This window comes from Rhinolophus ferrumequinum, chromosome 4, assembly GCF_004115265.2.
Source record: "Rhinolophus ferrumequinum isolate MPI-CBG mRhiFer1 chromosome 4, mRhiFer1_v1.p, whole genome shotgun sequence".
In the NCBI taxonomy this organism is placed as follows: domain Eukaryota; kingdom Metazoa; phylum Chordata; class Mammalia; order Chiroptera; family Rhinolophidae; genus Rhinolophus; species Rhinolophus ferrumequinum.
Genome location: NC_046287.1, coordinates 75,899,123 through 75,919,363, shown reverse-complemented (window position 1 = coordinate 75,919,363; position 20,241 = coordinate 75,899,123). Strand labels below are relative to the sequence as shown.

Below are 20,241 nucleotides of genomic sequence, written 5' to 3'. Positions count from 1 at the left end.
CCCTAAAAGTCCTCTGTGCTTCACCTATGCATCCCTCACTCAGCCCTGAACCAACTTTTTATCTATGGAATTTACAAATATCATGACTGGGATTTACCTGATTCTTTTGGTGAGTTGATTTCCTCGACATGATCTCTTCTGTTGTAAAGCTTCCATTAGGGTCATCTTCCCTAGTGCTGTGTTTGCAGACGGTAACACTGACAGTGTCACGGCTCCAGATGCCTTTGTCTGTCGAAGCATTTGTACTCACCCCCTCAACTGTTTGTTTGTTTTTCACCTTCTTTTCTCAAGGATGGCCAAAAGAATCTGCAAGGTCAGGAGTTAAGATTAAGAATAATGTGTTCTCTTTTTAAAACTGCTGATTGAAATCCACCATGAAAAAATTGTGAGCAACTACAAATGTAATCAAAATGTCTGTATAAATAGATAAAAGTTGCACAGAAGAATTCCTAGCTCTTCTCCCTTTCCATTCCCCAGATACTGACCACAAATCCAGTGTTACCAGGGATTCTTGATTTTCTGTAGATTAGGGAGGATTAGGGGCAGGGGTGGAGGGAAGTTTGAGAATTGTTCCTCTCCTGATGAGTATTAACATGAGAAACCATATTAAGGCATGGGGAATTTCTTTTTATCATTAAAGGGACATTTGCTTGGGTAGTTGTCCTTCATTAACAAGATTCACTAAAAAAAAAAAAATCTTAAGTCTGTTTCAAAATCTAGATTCTATATGTTACCTACATCAAAATTCTCAGAGCGCCTGCCATTTGCTTGAATTGGCTGCTCATTTTGGGAGAAAGGTTTCTCAGGGCAATCTAAGCAAGGTAAACCCTTGAGTTCCTTGTCCATCCAGCAACTCCATGGGCCCAAGTTCAGATACCAATTTATGCTCACTGATGAAATAGACCCAACGATTATTCTTACCTTCTTCATGTGAAAATTTTTATTATGTCTTATATAACTAGAGTTTGAATTTAAAGTACTAGTTCCAGCACATGAAAATATATCTCTTACTTTCATTTACGCAACAAATTTAATATAATTTATTTGGTGCTTACTACATATCAGGCACTGTTCTAGGTATTGGAGGTACCATTCGTGAACTAAGTGGATAAAAACCCTGCCCTACGTAGACCAGAAGGGAAGTGATAGAGAAGTAATCAGGTTGAGATATGTTGTCAGCACAGAGCCAGTAACATTTGCTGATGGATTGAATGCTGGCTATGAAGGAGAGAGAAGAGTCAATGATAGCTTCAAGATTTTTGGCCCAAGGAATTGAAAGGATGGAAATGCCAGTGACTGAGATGTGGACAACTCCATGAGGAGCAGATTTCAAGGGGGTAGAGATGCCTATTCTGTGTCCAGAGAGAAATGCTGAATTGACCATTGCAAACAGAAGTCTGAAACTAAGAAGAGGGTTTTACCCTCTAGATCTATGTTTGTGTGTTACCAGCATATAGCTGGTAATTAAAGCCATGAAACTTATGAGATCATCAAAGGATTGAATACAGTTGGAGAAGAAAGGAGGTTCAAAGATTGAGCCTTGGGGCATTATAAATTTCAGAAATTAGAAAAATGCTTTTGTAATACGTTATTTTCTGTAATCACTGCTCTTTTTTTCCTTCCTTTTTAAAAATAAAATTCAAAATCAATACCTAAAAGAGGAGTAAAACATTTGATCCTCAATACAGGTTGACAGAGGAATATGGATGGTACCAAGAATAGGCTTTTTAAATTTAAATTAATTAAAATGAAATGAAACTAAATATTCATTTTTTTTGATGTACTAGCTATGTTTCCAGTGTTCAATAGCCACATAGCTATTGTATTGGATGTCATAGACATGGAATATTTCCATCATTGAAGAAAACTCAACTGGACAACAGTGCTCTTGACTTTGATTTTGTGTTCATTAAGAAAAATTATGCTCTTCCAGGAAGATGCTGCCTGGGTGTGGCGTCTGCTATAGATTTCACTTATCCCTGTCTAAGCTTGCAGCAGTCTGAACGGGAGATTTCTAGGTAGCATAAAAATTTGTGACTCTTTGAGATAGGCTGGGAGTGTTAAAACAAAGAAAATGAAAAAGGAAGATGCTAGGGACACTGGCAATAGAGTAAGCTCAGAATATTTTTATGGAGGCAGGTGGTTCAGTTTTGAAAATTTGTCTACAACCTATGGATCCTGGAGTCTGACAGTGATATACGAAGAGTAGTTTCAAAATGGGAAAATCTTTGCTATTAAACATCATGTGCTGTAAGAAGTGTTTTTTTCTTTGATATGTTTTATAGGATATATTTATGTTTCCCTCTATTTTTACTGTTAACAATCTTTGTCTCCTTAAAACATCTAAAAGCGGATTACCACCTACACACATTCAAAAGAACAAAGCTCTTTCTGGTTTCAGTCTACAAAACTGCAGGCACAGCATCCCTGGTAAACAATGAAAGCACTTTCTTCTGATGGAGATTAACAAATCTGAGGAGACTGATGAGTCTAAGATTTTGTGTCTTATATCTGATATGTGATTAGCTGTGCAGTGCTCTATCGTCCTTCATTTGACCATGACACTGATTTCTTGGGAAAAGAACTGGACATCTTTGATACGAAAGGGCATGAAGCCTGCAGAAAACATATACCAACATCATCCACTGCCAACGTTTTACCTATCCTCCATCTCAAGAATCTTGCAACAGAGGGAAGTAAGATACAAGAAAGATTACATGGATGCTTCTGTCCCACCTCTTTGAGAGGTGCATTACGTTTACACTTTTTGTTTTCAACCTGTAGAGGTAAATGTTACTGAAAACTTTCTTCAACTGGATCTACAGATAAAATACTTCATGGGAGAGGAAGCGTCTCTCGATATACATAAGGTTGTGTAAAATGGATAATGGTGAGTTTAATGTCATTTGGAAAAATACATCTGTAGGAGCTATTTTATACTTAATATATCATGAATAAAATAGTCAATAATAGCCACAGAGGGGATAAAATTAGTAAAAAAAAAAAAAAAGTACAATTCTCTGTTATTTTCACTCCTATCACCCAGGCTGACCACGTTTCAAAGGTAAATCAGGGGCTTTGACTAAACTGCATTGCCTAGTATTAATTGAATATGTGTTTTAATTTGAAATATCTTACAACTAGTATTCGATGACTCATAAACCAACACTTTTATGTCTGATTTTTGTTATCAAAGCCAACTACCTTTCTTATTACCCTTTATAACTGAAATATCAACCAGAATCTTGTGTAATCAAATTATTCATTTTCTTTCCATTAGCCATTACTTGACCTTTAGTTGAAACATAAATAATCACCATATGTTTGAAAACTTATATATATATTCAAGAAATACTTGATAGCTACTTTTCAGGGACCTTCATTCTTTCTGATCCTGCATATTGGCAGATTATGGATATTGGCAAAACTTATAATAAAACCGTATCATTTTGTAACAATGAGTGTGGTAGATGAAAATAAAAAGGTTGTCTAGATTAAACAAGACGTATAACATAAAAATTAGAACAAAAATCAGATCAGCAGTGTTTCTATTCCAGTGGCCAATTCTGAGAATTGCAGCAAGGGATGATTTATGGGCAAACAGAATAAAAAAAGGGATGGAATCCCCAACAGAAAAGAACGTAACACACACACTCCTCCCTAAAATTCCATAGCACCTATTATGCCTTTAATATTTATTGATTTGCATAAAACCACATATTTGTAGACTTTTATTGCTTAATATCTGGGAGCTGTGATCGGGATCTTTGGATGACTCAAGCTTCTTTAAAAAGCTAATCTATAAGCTATATCGCATACATTCTCTGTTTTCTTCAAAATAGTTCACCTAAGACAAGAAGGCGTATTTATAATGATTCTGTTGTCTTAGTTCTACTGAACTTTAGAAGGGACATTTAGCAAATTTTGCTGTTAGCAATGTTGACATACTTTATAAAATAGGGACCAGCACTTATGCCTTAAATTGCAGAATCCTTTCCCTACACTTCTTCGTTCATTATGTTTTTTTCTGTTGAATTTATGGACTTTGGCCTGTAAAGTTCACAGAATATATCAGATATAGATTAATAGCTGAAGTAGAAAGTATAAGATAAGGGAAAATAAAATCTATGTCTTTTTAATGCACCCTCTGAATAAAGAGAAACTAGATAAGTAGGTTTTGCTTTACTCTAGTAGATAAAACAGTATCTTAATAGAAAGGGAATATCTAATAGAAGTGTTTATTGTGTCTTGCACTGTCATCGATCTACAATATAATTTAACTCTCTGAAGATACAGAACAATTGTCTTCAAAAGACACATTTCTTAACACAAAGTTTAATGCTATACATAGATATTTCCCGAATTTTGTTTGAACTGAGAAGCCAAATTGAATGAACATCAAGACCTATGACTCATCCCTAATAAAGTCTTTCTTGAGCTGTTCATACATATTTTGGTTATTGCTTACCTACTAATTTTCCTAAACTTTGCTTTCTATGCCATTTCTCACCTTGCAAATTACAAGGGCTTCCCAGTAATTCCAGGATATAGTCAAAATCTTCAAAGCTAAACTGCACCCTATCCACTCTCAAATGAGAACTCTTCTCAGTGTATCCTCCTGTTTAAGCTTTCACAAACACATCACACTTCCTACCTCAGCCTGCTACCAGCTGGTGTTTCCTTTAAAACTTATTTTCCTGCTCTCTCATTCTATTTGGAGTCTGCCTCAGAATTATACACCCATTTTTCTGTTGAGGAAAGAAAGACCTACAGAAGTTGTTGTTTTATGGTTATAAAACTAGTGAATGGACCATCTAGGACTGGCTTTTGACTAGTGAGTCTGCTAACTTCACACTCATCCTTTAGCTAAGGACACGAAGTTCCCTTGAGCCACTTGCTATTCTAAATGTGGTCTGGGCATAACACATTGGCGACATCTGGGAGCTTCCTAGACAGAATTTCAGGCCCTGTTCCAAACTGAATCAGAATCTGCATTTTAAAAGACAACCAGGTGATCCACATGCACATTGAAATATATGAAGTCTGACAATTAAGTTCACGAACTCATCCTAGAAAAAGTGCTACATACCTCATTGCTGAATAAAACTATGATCACCTTTGAAGTGCTCCCCTTGGGAAACTATGCACTAATGCCAGGGCCTAGTCCACCCTTCAAAGCAATTTTGGAACTCTTTTTCTGGAATGGCCATCAGAGCTGTCATAGTATTATCCTTGATGTCCTGAATGTCATCAAAATGTCTTTCTTTCAACATTTCCTTTATCTTTGGGTAAAGAAAGAAGTCGTTGGAGGCTATATTAGGTGAGTAGGGAGGATGTTCCAATACAGTTATTTGTCTGTGGGCTAAAAACTCCCTCACAGACAGTGCTGTGTGAGCTGGTGCATTGTCATGATGCAAGAGCCATGAATTATTGGCAAAAAGTTCAGATCATTTTCATCTTTTGCATGCAGCCTTTTCAGCACTTCCAAATGGTAAACTTGGTTAAGTGTTTGTCCAGTTGGTACAAATTCATAATGAATAATCCCTCTGATATCAAAAAAAGGTTAGCAACATAGTTTTGACTCTTGATTTGGACTGACAGAATTTTTTTGGTCGTGGAGAATGGCTGACTTCCATTGTGTGCTTTGACACTTTGTTTCATGGTTATATTGGTACACCCATGTTTCATCACCAGTGATAACATGCCCTGAAACATCGTCTCGCCTCTTCAAAAAGTCTTGGCAAACTTCGACTCTCCTTTGCTTTTGTTTATTGGTGAGCTCCTTCGCGACCATTTTTGCACACACCTTTCTCATGCCAACATTTTCAGTTAAGATTTTCCTAACTGTTTCTCTATTGATGTTTACTTGGTCTGCTATGCTTCTCACAGTCAGCTGATGATTTTGACACACAATTTGACGAATTTTTGCAATGTGTTGATCAGTTTTGCTTGTTACTGGTTGCCCTGACCTCTCTTCATCAGTAACATGTTCTCTCCCCATAGAAAAACGTCTAAGCCATTTGTACACTGCCATTTTCTTCATGACATTATCCCCATAAACTAGGACTAATATGTTCCTGATTTCACTTCCACTCTTGCCAAGTTTAACAAGAAATTTAATATTTGTTCATTGCTCTAATTCAACCTCAGACATTCTAGCGACAGCACACAAAAGCACGCAATAACAATAATGAACACTACTCAGCAAGACACCACCACACATTGACACAAACACAGCTGTAAGACACTGATATACCAAGGTTATGAAATCTTACCGAGCTGTTTGTACAGGACTGTCAATGTAAGTGCACGGTGGCAAGTTCACGAACCTAATTGGCAGACCTAGTAAAAATCGCTGCTCTAAAATAATGATATCTATGAGCACCTCATTCCCATTCTGTCTAGGTTATTGGGGCATAGTCAGCCATGGCTCTAACCAGGAGGGTGGGTGATAGTGTTTGACATCCCAAGAAGTATAAATAAAATGGAGTATGTTCAGGGCAGCCAAAAAGGACAGAAACCCAAGGGTAACTGAATCAAAGCCGTTGATCAAGAGTTGGGCTAAAGATCCCTAGATTGTCAACAAAACCAAAGGGCAGAAGCAGTTCACAAATAGAACAGCAGCCCAGGTTTGGATGTAGGTGGAACAGGAGTGATAGACCAAAGATCAGCCCAAGTAGAAGGGGACAGGGGAGAAATTAGATATAGGCTGCAAACTGAGTGGGAGGTGCTCAACTTTATAACAGTAATTCTCAAACTTTAGCAGAGTTGATTAAAATTCAGATTACTGGGTTCTACTGCCAGTTTCTGAGTCACTGGGTCGGAGTTAGGGCTCAAGAATTTCCATTTCTAACCAATTCCAAGATGATGCTCTTGGTCTTAGGGGGGCAACACTTGACAACTTCTGCTTTAAAAGGATCGTTGGGGTTATCATTTGAGGGAAGGTAAGACTGCCTTGTCGTACCAGCTGAGGCATTCTTTGGGGCATGTAATTATAAGGTGACTCAGTCATTCAATTTTTGTGTGTATGCTTTGCTTTGCCAACTTGATTATAAAGTTTCTTCAAAGTCATGGTAAATTATTGAACTGAGGGAAGCTTTTCTTCCCTTTGTGCCTGAAGGAGCATAACTACTGATGGAAAATGAAAATTTAGGAAGCTACTCATTGCCATCCTTCTGTTGTAGAGTGTACACCCGAAATCAAGCCCAGAATTGTTGGAGGAATGGTGTCTATTCAGAGTTGGCATATGACTTTGCATATCATGTCACCCACCCAGAGACATCTATGTGGAAGCTCCGTAATTGGAGACCAGTGGATGTTAACAGCTGCGCATTGTTTCAATGAGTCAGTACCATTATTATTTTTACTCGTTCCCCATGCTCCTCACACATATATTAAATCTATCACTGGTATTTTAGTATTTTTTAAAATGTAAATTATCCTATTTACTAAATTAAATTTCTATCTGTAATGAGAAAAAGCAAAAAGGAAGAGCCACTCATGGTCTACCCACAGCAGAATAGGTGTAGGAACATGGCTATTTGACTGTATACTATTCTACTTTCCCATTTAAATGTCCACATACCCCCAGGGGAGTTCTTTCCTATAAGAGTACATCATATTCTGTACATTGTCCTGGGCATTTGGTTCAGAACTAAACTCAAAGAGAATTTCCTGTTCCCTGAATCTAGTTTCCCATTTCTCTCTCTCGTGCGCGCTAAAGAGCATTCATTCGTTTCTGTGTGTTTAATATAAGGTAAACGCTAGCCTAGGATTTTATAGATAAGAGAAATGTGTGACTGAAAAATCTTAGCATGAAATTGCTTCTTTCTACCTAAAAGCCCACCACTGGCAGAAAATACTAGATATTTAGTAATAGCCAGTTTAATGGCAATGTAGTTCAAATGTTTGGGAATTATTTGGTAAAGGAAATTTTTTTCCTCTATTGGTTACTCCTTAGGGTAGAGTTGCCTAAAAATGTGCGTGTCTATAGTGACATTTTAAATCAATCAGAAATAAAAGAAGATACACCTTTCTTTGCAGTTCAAGAAAAAATAATTCATGATCAATATGAAATGGTAGAAAGTGGATATGATATTGCCTTGTTGAAATTGGAAACCACAATGAATTCCACAGGTATGCAGAATTTTGAATAGAAAGTTATCTGCAATGATGACCTCCATATCAGGTTTAACACTACCAGATTCATGGCCTGACCCTAGCAATCTTTCCATGTGTTTTTATCATGAAAAGGGGAAGGTCTGCAAAGCTAATCTTTCAGTCTGTTAAAACTGATACACTCTTTCCTGATTATTGACTCTTATTTGGGAGTATGGGTGAAACGATAAGTTTTCTCCCGGCTTCTTCAGATGCACAGAAGGATATACTTTTAATAACATATTGGAATATTAAAGATGATTTATATCTTTCTTTTAGGGGCAAAAAGATTGCAGGTCAGAGCAATTAAGCAACTTCTCTAGGATCACAGACCTAGTTAGAGTGATGGAGTCAGTGGGGAGGGCTGTGGCTGGTTTCTCTCAGTCCCTCATTCTGGACTGTGTAAACATGAGGGATGAAAATGTATGACAATTAAGCAAAAATGAATATAATAAATACAGTTTATTTAGTATTTAGTATTTATGATAAATACTAAATGCAAACAGAAAGAAAAATCTCCTGGGAAAAAAGATGTATTTTGTGTCTGATAATGAAATTATGATTTTTACAATTTAGATGTCCAACAACCCATATGCCCACCTTCCAAAGGAGATAGAAAGGTAATATATTCTGAATGCTGGATGGGGGTACAGAAAATTAAGAGATTAAAAAATAATATTTCTATATATGCTCTATTTTACAGATAAAGAACACACTGTAATCATAATCTTTTCTGCTATATCAAGTCATAAGCTAAAACACAAATAAACTAACTTTTATCACAGAAACTATTAATGAAGATGGAAAGACAAAATCACCCAAGTGAGGAGGATACCACATCTATTTGATTGAAAATTTTAAATATGACAATCTCTTTAGAGACAAATAATTTTTTCTGAACTTTAATGTGAAACCCAGCACTTTTCAGTAAATCTTCTAGCCTGTTATCCAACTATTTAATATGGCATATAATTTCAGTTAGAGCCTTAACTAATTTTTTTAACTTAACAAAATGGTACAATAGTGAGAATAATGTCTTCCATACACTCTGTAATTATAAAAGGTCTGTGAGGTAAACCTAGTATTTTTTTCTTTCTTGATTTTTATACAGGTAAAATTTTCATTTTAAATACATTTATTTATATTTAAACATATTCTCCAAGATGCCAAGGTACCCTTAGTGACAAATGAAGAATGCCAGGCAAGATACAGATGGCATAAAATAACTGATAAAATTATCTGCACAGACTATGAAGAAGGGGGGAAGGGTGCTTGTAAGGTAACAGAGTGTTCTCAACCAACTGAGTATATTCAAATTAGATTATTGAACGCATTTCAAAAAGCAGTGTTCTGCCAATGAGCAGGGAACACAGTGTATTCGTTTTAGTTACACAACGATTATTAAAAGGCCAGGACAGAGTATGAGGTGAAATCACTCCAAGCAAAATTATTTGACATGAGAAGAATCTGAACTGATCTGTGGGACTTTTCTTTTCTCCCCTCATCACAGGGTGACTAAGGTTCCCCCTGTCCTGTAAATACAACAAGGTCTGGCATTGGTGGGCATCACAAGTTGGGGTGAGGGCTGCGCTCAAAGGGAACCACCAGGCATTTACATCAACGTGGTCAAATATGTGGACTGGATTTTGGAGAAAGCTCAAGCAGCGTGAAAGCATTCCCAGATGTCATTTGACTCCCTGAAAAGCAAAGCAGATCATTTCCTGGAACGAATTTTGGTTTCACTGAAAGAGACACTGTCCCAAAATTACCCTTTACAGGTTACAGTACTGAGACAGTAACAAATGGAAGGGTCTCGATATTTGTAAGGATACACAAAAAGAAAACAAACTGTAATTTTCAAAATTCCCATTCCATGACAATCATAGTGTGTTTTCAGCATCCAGTCTTTTGCTTTTTGATCACTCTTTACTGAGCCAAAGAAATACTATGAGGTGATATTTTTGAAGATTAAAATGTAGCCAGATATACCAGGAAAGAATCAAGTAGTGGCACCAAAGTATGAGGTAAAACTGCTAAAAGAAACCACCATAAAAAGATTTGTTAAATGAAAAACGGGAACTGGAGAAAATGGGGACAAGAACAGTCACCGCAATTTACAAGAATCTCTACTCTGTGTACGTGAGCACATTTCTTTTGCAGAGGAAGAATTTGACTGAATTAAATCGCATGTTTTTAGAATAATCAGGACTTCCTGTCATTTCAATTATTAATATATTTTTTTTAAATTTGGGGAGATGCAAGCTAAGAGTATGAAGGTTTAAAGGGTTAAAAAATAATTGCAAAAACCACAATTGCTTTTGCACCAACCTAATATATGGGAAAGAAATGGAGGCAACAATTCACTTGGAAATGGTACCTTAAGGGACAAGTCTTAAACATGTACTTGCCTAGAAAACTATCTGTGCATAGATTTTACATTTATTTGGCATGGATTTGAGTAGTTGAGGTTGATGGAGATGTGGAGAGCAAGCTACAGCCTTCCTCAGACAAGCTGCCACTGTAAATGTAGGTTTATAAATCTACACTTATGGATAATGAATCCAGTGGACGGAAATCAATATAAAGTACATTCATAGTATAGGGAAGACAATTTAGGAGCTATAACCATAGTAGAGTCTTCAGCATCGTTGGAGCAGCTCCTAATATTCTAAGTACTGGGCTTCTCCTTGTAGTGCAAACGGTTACATGGTCATTGTTTCTGATATAGTGCAATAACTGAGAATTTGCACTATCTCCACCACAGCTTGCAACATGCGTCAACAACTACACAATTCATCCAAAATAAAAAATACTTATGGAGTACATGGAGCTGTGGGGATACAGTGGTGTGCAATTAAATATGTCCTTACCAGTCTAGTTAACATGAACAACAAAAATAATCACACAAGATATGTAACTTTAAAAGGATATTTTAAATTTTAAAATATCCAAAGTTTATAAAGAACTCATGCAACTTAACACCAAAAAGAAACCAAAAAACTAACAATCCAAATAAAAAAAAATGGGCAGAGGACCTGAATAGACATTTCTGCAAAGAGGACATGCAGATGGCCAATAGACATATGAAAAGATGCTCAATGTCACTAATCATCAGAGAAATGCAAATCGAAACCACAATGAAATGTCACTTCACACCTGTCAAAATGGCCTTCATCAATAAATCAATAAGCAAGTGTTGGAGAGGATTCGGAGAAAAGGGAACCCTCATACACTGCTGATGGGATTGTAAATTGGTGCAGCCACTATGGAAAACAGTATGGAGGTGTCTCAAAAAATTAAAAATAGAACTACCTTATGACCCAGCAATTCCAATTCTGGGTATTTGTCTGAAGAAACCCAAAATACTAATTTGAAAACATATATGCACCCCTCTGTTCACTGCAGCGCTGTTTACAATAGCCAAGATATGGAAGCAACCTAAGTGTCCATCAATAGACAACTGGATAAATTAAGTGTGTGTGTATATATATATATATATATATACACACACATATATGCACACACATATATATGTATATATATATATATATATATATATATATATATATATTCCATATGTACAATGGAATATTACTTGACCATAGAAAGGAATGAAATCTTAGCACTTGTGACAACATGGATGAAGCTGGAAGGTATTATGCTAAGTGAAATAAGTCAGAAAGAGAAGGACAAATACCATATGATCTCATTTATATGTGGAATGTAAAGAAAAAACAAATGAACAAATAAAACAGAAACAGACTCACAGATGCAGGGAGCAAGCTAATGGTTGCCAAATGGAAGGGGGTTTGTGGGACACAATGAAAAAGGCGAAGAGGTTTAAGAAGTACAAATTGGTAGTTATAAAATAGTCATGGGGATGTAAAGGAAAGCACAGGGAATATAGCCAATAATATGGTAATAATTATGTATAGAGCCAGGTGGGTACTAGACTAATCAGGGGATCACTGTATCAATTATACAAATGTCTAACCACTATGCTGTACCCCTGAAACTAACACAAAATAATATTGCATGTTAACTATAATTGACAAATTTTTAAAAGGGGGGAGATTAAAGGAAATTAGAGATTTAAGTTTCCAGGTATAAAATAAATAAGTCATGAGGATGTAAAATACAGCATAGGGAATATAGCCAATAATATTGTGATAATGTGGTACAGTGTCAGATGGTTGCTGGACTTACCATTGTGATCATTTCTTTAGGTATATAAATGTTGACTAACTATGGTGTACACCTAAAATTAATATAATAAAAATCTTAAACAAATATAATAAAAATCTTAAACAAATAAATAAAATATGTAATTTTAAATGGATGTGAGAGGGATGCACGTGGTTCTGTGAGAAGGGAGCAGAAGAGCATTTAGGGCAGGTTCAAAGGCTGCGATAAAAAGAAATTTGTCCTGAACAAACAAAAAGCAAACAAACACATAAAAAAGACAAACAAGACTGGAATTGAAAATTGAAGTACCATTAAGATTATCAAACAATAATCATTTTTCTTATCTCCTTTTCTGTGTACTACTTTAGTAATCTTCATGCAACACTTCCCATTAATAAAAAAGGTTAGGATGTAACTCCTGATAAAAAGAGATCTTTCTCCTTCATTCTCCATCTGTGTCTCTTTTGTTCAAAAGGAGAAGAAGAAACATTAAGGAAGAGGGGAGACCATGTGGTAGTAATCCATTGTTAAATAAATGTTTATTATTCCTTTAAAAAGAAGAAGAAGGAGAAAAACAACAAGAAGGAGGAGGTCATTCTGTAAAATCGTTCCCAAGAAATATTTGAGAAAAACATCTATTTCAAATAGTTAACTTAGTATAATGTCTTCATTCTTGAATAGCTAGCGTATTCTCGTGATTCATAAGTGAAAACACTATAAGAAGACATAAAATACACAATGACAAGGATTTCCTTCTTCATACCAAAAGATTGCACACTCTACACACTGTTCACTTAACTTTCTGTTTTGAAGATATTTCTGAGGTGGATAGGGCTTCCTCAGTCTGCTTTTCACAGAACTATGGTATTTCATTGGAGGGACTCCACATTTTATTTAACCAGTCCATCCGATGGACACTGAGGTTGTTTCCAGTTTTTCACTTTTTCAGATATATGCAGGTAAATGTGTAGGATATATTCCATAAGTAGAATTGCTGAAACAAAACAAAAAGGGTAAATTCATTTGTAATTTTGATAAATATGCTAATTTCTCTTTAAAAATTGGTAGCAATTTTCTCTCCCATTAGCAATGTAAGAGAGGGTTACACTTTGGCTAACATGATATTAAACTTGGGAATTGTTGACAGCCCGATAGGTAGAAAAAGGTATCTCAATGTAGTTTTATTTTTCAATTCTCTTAGTATAAATGACAGTAAATATAGCAGATGTTAGATCACCAAATTATTCACTGCTTTTTTAAATTTAAATATTAATTTGGTAGCTATTATATAGATAAAAATAGAGTATGCTCCTTGCAGTCTTATAAACACAGTAAAAATTCTTGCAAAAAAACCCCGAAAGTTCTGGAACTTATATTGTGCAAACTGGAGAGTGGCTCAGTGTGGTGAAAATATTGGTTGTCTACCCTCGTCCCTGTGTTATAGACATAAATTTGGGGTGGAGATGACCCCAACTTCAGGTCCAGGGGTGGATTCTGATTTCTGGGCATCTTCCTTGCCCTGGGAATTAGTTCACAGGTGAGCAGGTCCAGGCAGCTGGCACATGACATCCCCCAGCCACTGCGATTGGCTCAGAGCTGTCCATCTTAGAAATGCATAAGACTTTGGATTGCTTGTGAAGAGAAAGTCTTTCTCTTCCTTCTCCATGTGAATAAAAAAGCATTGACCTTGGTTGTGGTAGCAGCAATCTTTGGAAGCCAGCCCAGGGCCCACAGAGACATGAAGACAATACCTGGGGCCTGAATGAACTCTAAGCTTTCCTGTTTCATAGGAATAAACTCCCTTTTGTGTTTAAGCCAGTTCAAACTGGGTTTTCTATTACTTGCAGTGGAAACATCAGCAGACGCTGGGACTTAGTGACTCAAAGTCTTGTTAATTATTACCCTGATTCAATTAAATTTCACCTACATTTATTAGGCACTTATTAGAGCACTACTCTATGGAACATAGTTGTTTTTTTGTTTTCTAATTTTAAAAGTTCTATTTTCTTGAATACTTTTGATTCTAGCCATTCAGACAACGGTTCGTCTCACTCTTTATAATGCTGTCTCTCCTTCTGGATGGCCAGTAATGAGGTCACACACACATCCTGCAGCTCTCATGTGCCAGCACCTTGGGCACCAAAGTTGTCATTATCATAGACTCTTAGGAGTGAGCCCAAACTTTGGGGTGAGAAATATAGGAGTAAGGCATTTATCGAAGAAAGACTACAAATAACACATTTTATATTGTATATGATCCACTATGGCCTTAGCTATTGTCGTATCTCATTAAGTAATCAGGGAAACTGAGGTCTCCATTTGGCCTTGTTGAGACCCACGTCTCTCTTCATCCTCTGGGTTCTACATTGTCTTCTAATATCACTTTGTTCTATGGTTTCCCACGTCCTACCCCCTCTGGGTCAGAATGGACCTTTTACTTTCCTGTGTGAGTGAATTTTTAACATTCCCGTCAGCAGAGTTCTAAAGTTCATATAGAGAATTTACCTACTCAACTGATGCCCCAGCAGTAGTTAATGGTGGTCGTATATTGTCACAGTAGTTTTCTCTTTCGGCATGCCTTTCCATAAGATGTCTTTTACCCTAGGGAGGGTACAGTGCCAGGAAGAGGTGGTGGCCACATGGCCAGCTTCCTGGCAGTGGTCCGTGGGCTCTGTCCAACTCTCCCACTCATTCTCCTCCCATTGTGTGTATGCCGTGCTCATTCATCAGAGGAGTGCAAGCTTCTATTTCCTGGGAGAACAGTCCTGCCCTTTCCAAGGCTATCCCACAAATTTAAAAGAAAACTCCTGAGAAAAATTTTTCAATTAGGAAGGGGTGTGTGTGTGTGTGGACAGAGAGACAGAGACAGAGAGAGAGAGAGAATAAAATGACTATTTCTTATAACTATAATACTTAACACTCACTTCACTGCCTCTCTGGGTCTCTGTGGTTCATCATCTTTACGTGTGGGTTTAGTTTCCTAGGGCTTCATAACAAATTACCACAAACTGGATGTTTTAAACAGAAATTTAGTCTCTCACAGTGCTGAGGGCTGGAAGTCCAAAATCAAGGTGTCAGCAGGCCACACTCCTTCTGTGGATCCTTCTTGCCTCTTTCAGCTTCTGCTGGCTCCAGGTGTTCGTTGGCTGTGATAGTATCACCTAAACCTCTGCCTCCATCTTCACAAGGCCTTCTCACTGTGACTTATCTCTTCTTATGAGGACATCAGTCATATCGGATAAAAAGCCCATACTACTGTATAGAGTATATACTATTTATAGTATATCACACAGTCATTATCCATATAATCCAAATTTTCAGAGAAGAGACTATATTCAAAATGCCTCGCAGAGTAACTGGCATAAAACAGATGTTCTACAAATTAGTTCCCTCCCTTTTGCCCTTGGGTATCAGGCAATATTATTACAATGGCAATAGTGTATGGTGGGAGTCTGACAATTACGTTCGCAACTTTGTTGCAACGATGTTGCTAACCTTTTTTGATATCAGAGGGATTATTCATTATGAATTTGTACAACTGGACAAACAGTTAACCAAGTTTACTATTTGGAAGTACTGAAAAGGCTGCAAGAAAAAGTTAGACGAAAATGACCTGAACTGTTTGCTAACAATTCATGGCTCTTGCATCATGACAATGCACCAGCTCACATGGCACTGTCTGTGAGGGAGTTTTTAGCCAGTAAACAAATAACTGTATTGGAACACCCTCCCTACTCACCTGGTCTGGCTCCCAATGACTTCTTTCTTTACATGAAGAAAATATTGAAAGGAAGTCATTTTGATGACATTCAGGACATCACGGGTAATACGACAACAGCTCTGATGGCCATTCCAGAAAGAGTTCTAAAATTGCACTGAAGGGTGGACTATGCACTGGTGTTGGTGCATAGCTTCCCATGTAATTGTGCATGCGTTTGTGTTATGTGCGCTACCTAAAGAGGTGTCAATAATTATCTTTCAAACCCCAAGGCAGCTTTCTCACTGCACCGGATTACCCCCAGGGAATGTCTGCACACTTCGTAGCCACAAGAACCTTTCAAAGGACACTAAGCTGTGTAGAAGCAGGAATTTCCATACCCTGTGAGAATTTGTGGATAATTTCAGTGCTCTGACATTGTCAAAAGAACAGTCAGGGTGTCACACATGACCTTGGTCGGGAAGGCACCTTAACAAAGTACACAGAATACCTTTGTCATTACAAAGTATGGGGTTTTTCTGATCAGTCTTTGCTACCAGCATTTAAAGTAGTTATCCCCATTACAAGAATGGTACAGCAGGAAAGAGAACTCAAAACAAAAATTTCTTCTGCAGAAATATCTATACAATTGAAGTAATTGATATTTGACTTGTGGATTGGATGTATTTCTCAGATCATTACTCCACTTGGTTGAGGGAAGGATTAATAAAGATGTTTCAAAATGATATTTATGCATCATATATATTTCTATGTGTTTGCAAAATGGCAGCAATTAAGATAGGACTATTTTTCAGACTTGAAAGTTCATTTTTCTTTATCGTGATTCTACTTTGTAAATGAGGAATGAAATGAGAATCCGAGATGCGATGGGCAGCCTTCAGCAGTCTGACAATCAGTATATGAGTCTAGCAGTGTATTGATGGCTCTGCTGGAGTTTATAAAGATAGCGTACAGCTAAATTGTAGATCTGGGTGCTCCATTTGCTCACTCTTCTAATTTAGCTGAATTCCAAGCATTATACGTTTCTATCTATGGTTCCCGAGTAGCAGGAGGGAATTAAAACTCACGTAAAGAGAGTTACTCGGCTACTTTGGAGGATCAGAGTATCAAGTTCAAAGTTGCTTTAATGTCTAATTAATCTACCATTTTTTATTTTTATTTTTTTTCACCTTGGCCAAGTGCTATTGCACTTTGATGAGACCAATAAAAGGTAATTAATATTTGGTGCATGAATTTTTGGGGACTTACAAACTGTTAAGGGGGGAAAGAGACTAGTGATATAGCCAGGAAATGAAGCCCTGCGAAGGGACCTCTCTCAGTTGACACCATGAGTTAGGGGGCAAAAGCTGAGCTGAGAAAACCCAGGTCTCCTAATTCTAGGGCTCCATTCTCCAGGTGCTGATATAAATGTGAAGGGAAGTCGCATAACAAAGAGATGGGAAAGCAGGCCCTTTGCAAGGGCATGTATTTCTCTTTGCTGCTACGTACATATTAGAAGGAAACAAGATTCTAAGATACCACACTTAATATTTAAAGGCCTTTTACGTTCGGTTTCTATTCAGTCTGCACGTATAGCGTTGACATCAAGGGTGGGTTACAGTTCTCAGTCTAGATCTGGGTGTTCTCTTTCCTATTTCCTCTAAACTCCAGCAACTTCTAGTACAGTGGTGGGGAATTGTGATGTTGAAATAAATTAGGAGATTCTTGAGCAGCTTTTAAAACAATCCTATGGAGAGTATCACCATGATCAGTTCATTCTATCTAAAAAGAGTTCAAGTGAACATTCCAGAGTGAAGTGAACAAATAGATGTCATAGATATAAAATTCAGTGGGCCCAACTCTTAGTGATTACTATTGTTAATAATAATAGTAATATCATTTTGATTAGCAAGAATAAGAAAAATAATACAAATAAGAACATTACAGTGTCTACCTCTTAGAGCGTGCCTGCTGTAAGCTGCACACCGCACCCTGTGCTTTACTCTTTGTCACACCTCATACCGCTCATTACACTTCATATACCTCATTATTACCAAGTAAGATAAGGTATTATTACTCCCGGTATAACATAATGTTATTGTTTTTTCAGGGGAACAAAAAGTAAAATCAGCTTGTAAATATTTTCGACTCAATTCTCCATTTTCCCACTAGATGGCACTTTTAACCTCTTTTTGCCACGTTTTAAACCATAGCATTTGGACAGAATGCAGTCAATTTAAATGTATTTAATAAACAAATTCTGTGTGTATATACTATCAGGAAAACATGAAATCAACTTAAGTGCTTAAATTAAAATTTGCTTGACTTTTCAAATATAATTTGTAAATATCTAGTCCCTCGATAGTAGCTCCTCCTTCAAACCACATGCTCCCGAGTCCCTCAGCTTTGGGACTTCTCTTCCCTTTATTGACTAACTGTTGCGCGCCCCCAACAGTAGGTGCACAGTGGATGGTGTGTACCAAGGTGCACTCCCCAAACACCTCCAGGACTGCAGAGGGAGCGATTACCTGTGTTCCACTAACCCATCCCGGCTGTCACTTGCCATCTTGCTGAGTCAGCGTGGCTCAGGACTACTTCTTGCCATATATTTGTGGTTTCCCTTAGGTTGTTGCAGCCCTCCCAACCTTTTCACCACTGCCCAACCCTGTAGTCACTCCCTGCCCACCCTCTACACCTGCCCAGCTGGACTTGTGAACAGAATTCCCTCTCTACATTACTCAGGATATTATTAAGATTATGTTGCAATATTTAAAACAAACAAGCAAAAATCTTTGAATACTGAAGGCTTGATGGTAACAGAAAAAAATAAAAGAAAAATATGCACTCACTCTACAGAGAGAGGAAGAGAGAGAGAGAGAGAAGTGGATATGGAAAGACTCCACAGTCAAGTTCTTCTGCAGAGCTTTTTCTACTGGCTGTGTGTTTCCCAGGTGCCTAGCAGGCAGGGACCAGCTTAAACCCTTTTGTTGCGATGGTCAGATATGTCCGAATTAATATTTCCATCCTCTGACTGTGGATGAAAACTTCCAGAAGGGAAGTTTAAGAAAGCAGATGTACATTTTTCTATTTTTGTGTTTTTCAAGAATGAATAGCAATAGGAAATTTTTATACATAAAAATGTCATTTATATGCAAAGCAGCTCAAATTATTATTAAATGCATAAAATAGTCAAAATATCAACTTTCTGTTTTTTTCTGGATTTCTGACACATTTTGAAAAAGAAATTTGAAATCAATTAACACAGTGAAAGAGTTAAGCATTCTCCAACCACAGGGCCCACAGGTGTAAAACCAGGTTTGTTGGGGCTGAAGCTTATACTACTTTGTGACTAAGACATAGAAAGCCTCTTAGGGGCAAAACTGATCAGTATCAGGTTTGTCCCTTCATGTGGAAAGAGCAAAGGCCTAAGATTCAAATTTACCCTGACTCGTGGACAGTGTCTAATAAGTCGGCCAGAGGGCTAGGGCCTTGGGAAAAAAATTAAATAAACTGGTAGGGAAAAAAACTGGAGAAGGAAACAAAGAGGGATGTTAAGCGCAACTCTTTAAAGGACGATGTGAAATGATTATGGCTTCCATATATGCCCACTAGGGGGCGTAGTTATTCTGTGAACTGAATACCAACTCCAGACTCCAGAGTTTAGAGAAGTTGAGAAATTGCTTGAAGGCTTAAAATGTCATTCTCCTCTCAATCCCATCTTAAATGCCGTTTTCAATTTGTAGCCTTCGTGTTTTCAAGTTGCTTGAGTCCAGTCTTAGCTTGAGCATCCTATAACAAAATTATAATTCAACCCTGCTATCCAGACATATTTTGGTATCTTAGGATATCTGAAAAGGTGCAGATACTATATCCATTTTTTTCTGGCTCCACGAAGCCCATTTAAAGACCTCTGCCGTGCCTGGACATTGCAGGGACCGGCTTGAAATTCCTCCTCAGTTCGGCCATTACACCACTAAAGTAAAATCACCTTCTGTGCAATTAAAAAAAAAAAAAAAAAAAAAAAAAAAAAAAAAAAAAAAAAAGCCCCCTTCAGAAAATGAGTCAGATGATACACTTCTGGTAAGAGAGGTGTCTGATGGGCAGATTTTATTTAAGTGTCACATAATTCGGTGGAGAAACGAAACCTTAGGGAGTCATGTTTTATTCAAAGTAAGCCATTGAACTGTTTAAGGAAGAGAGCA

The 20,241-nt window shown here is 37.2% G+C and overlaps 1 pseudogene; it reads left to right on the top strand.

The window, feature by feature from the left end:
• Nucleotides 1–9,827, top strand: part of LOC117021194 (coagulation factor XI-like) — a 28,498-nt pseudogene extending 18,671 nt beyond the window's left edge.
• The last annotated feature ends 10,414 nt before the right edge of the window (nt 9,828–20,241 follow it).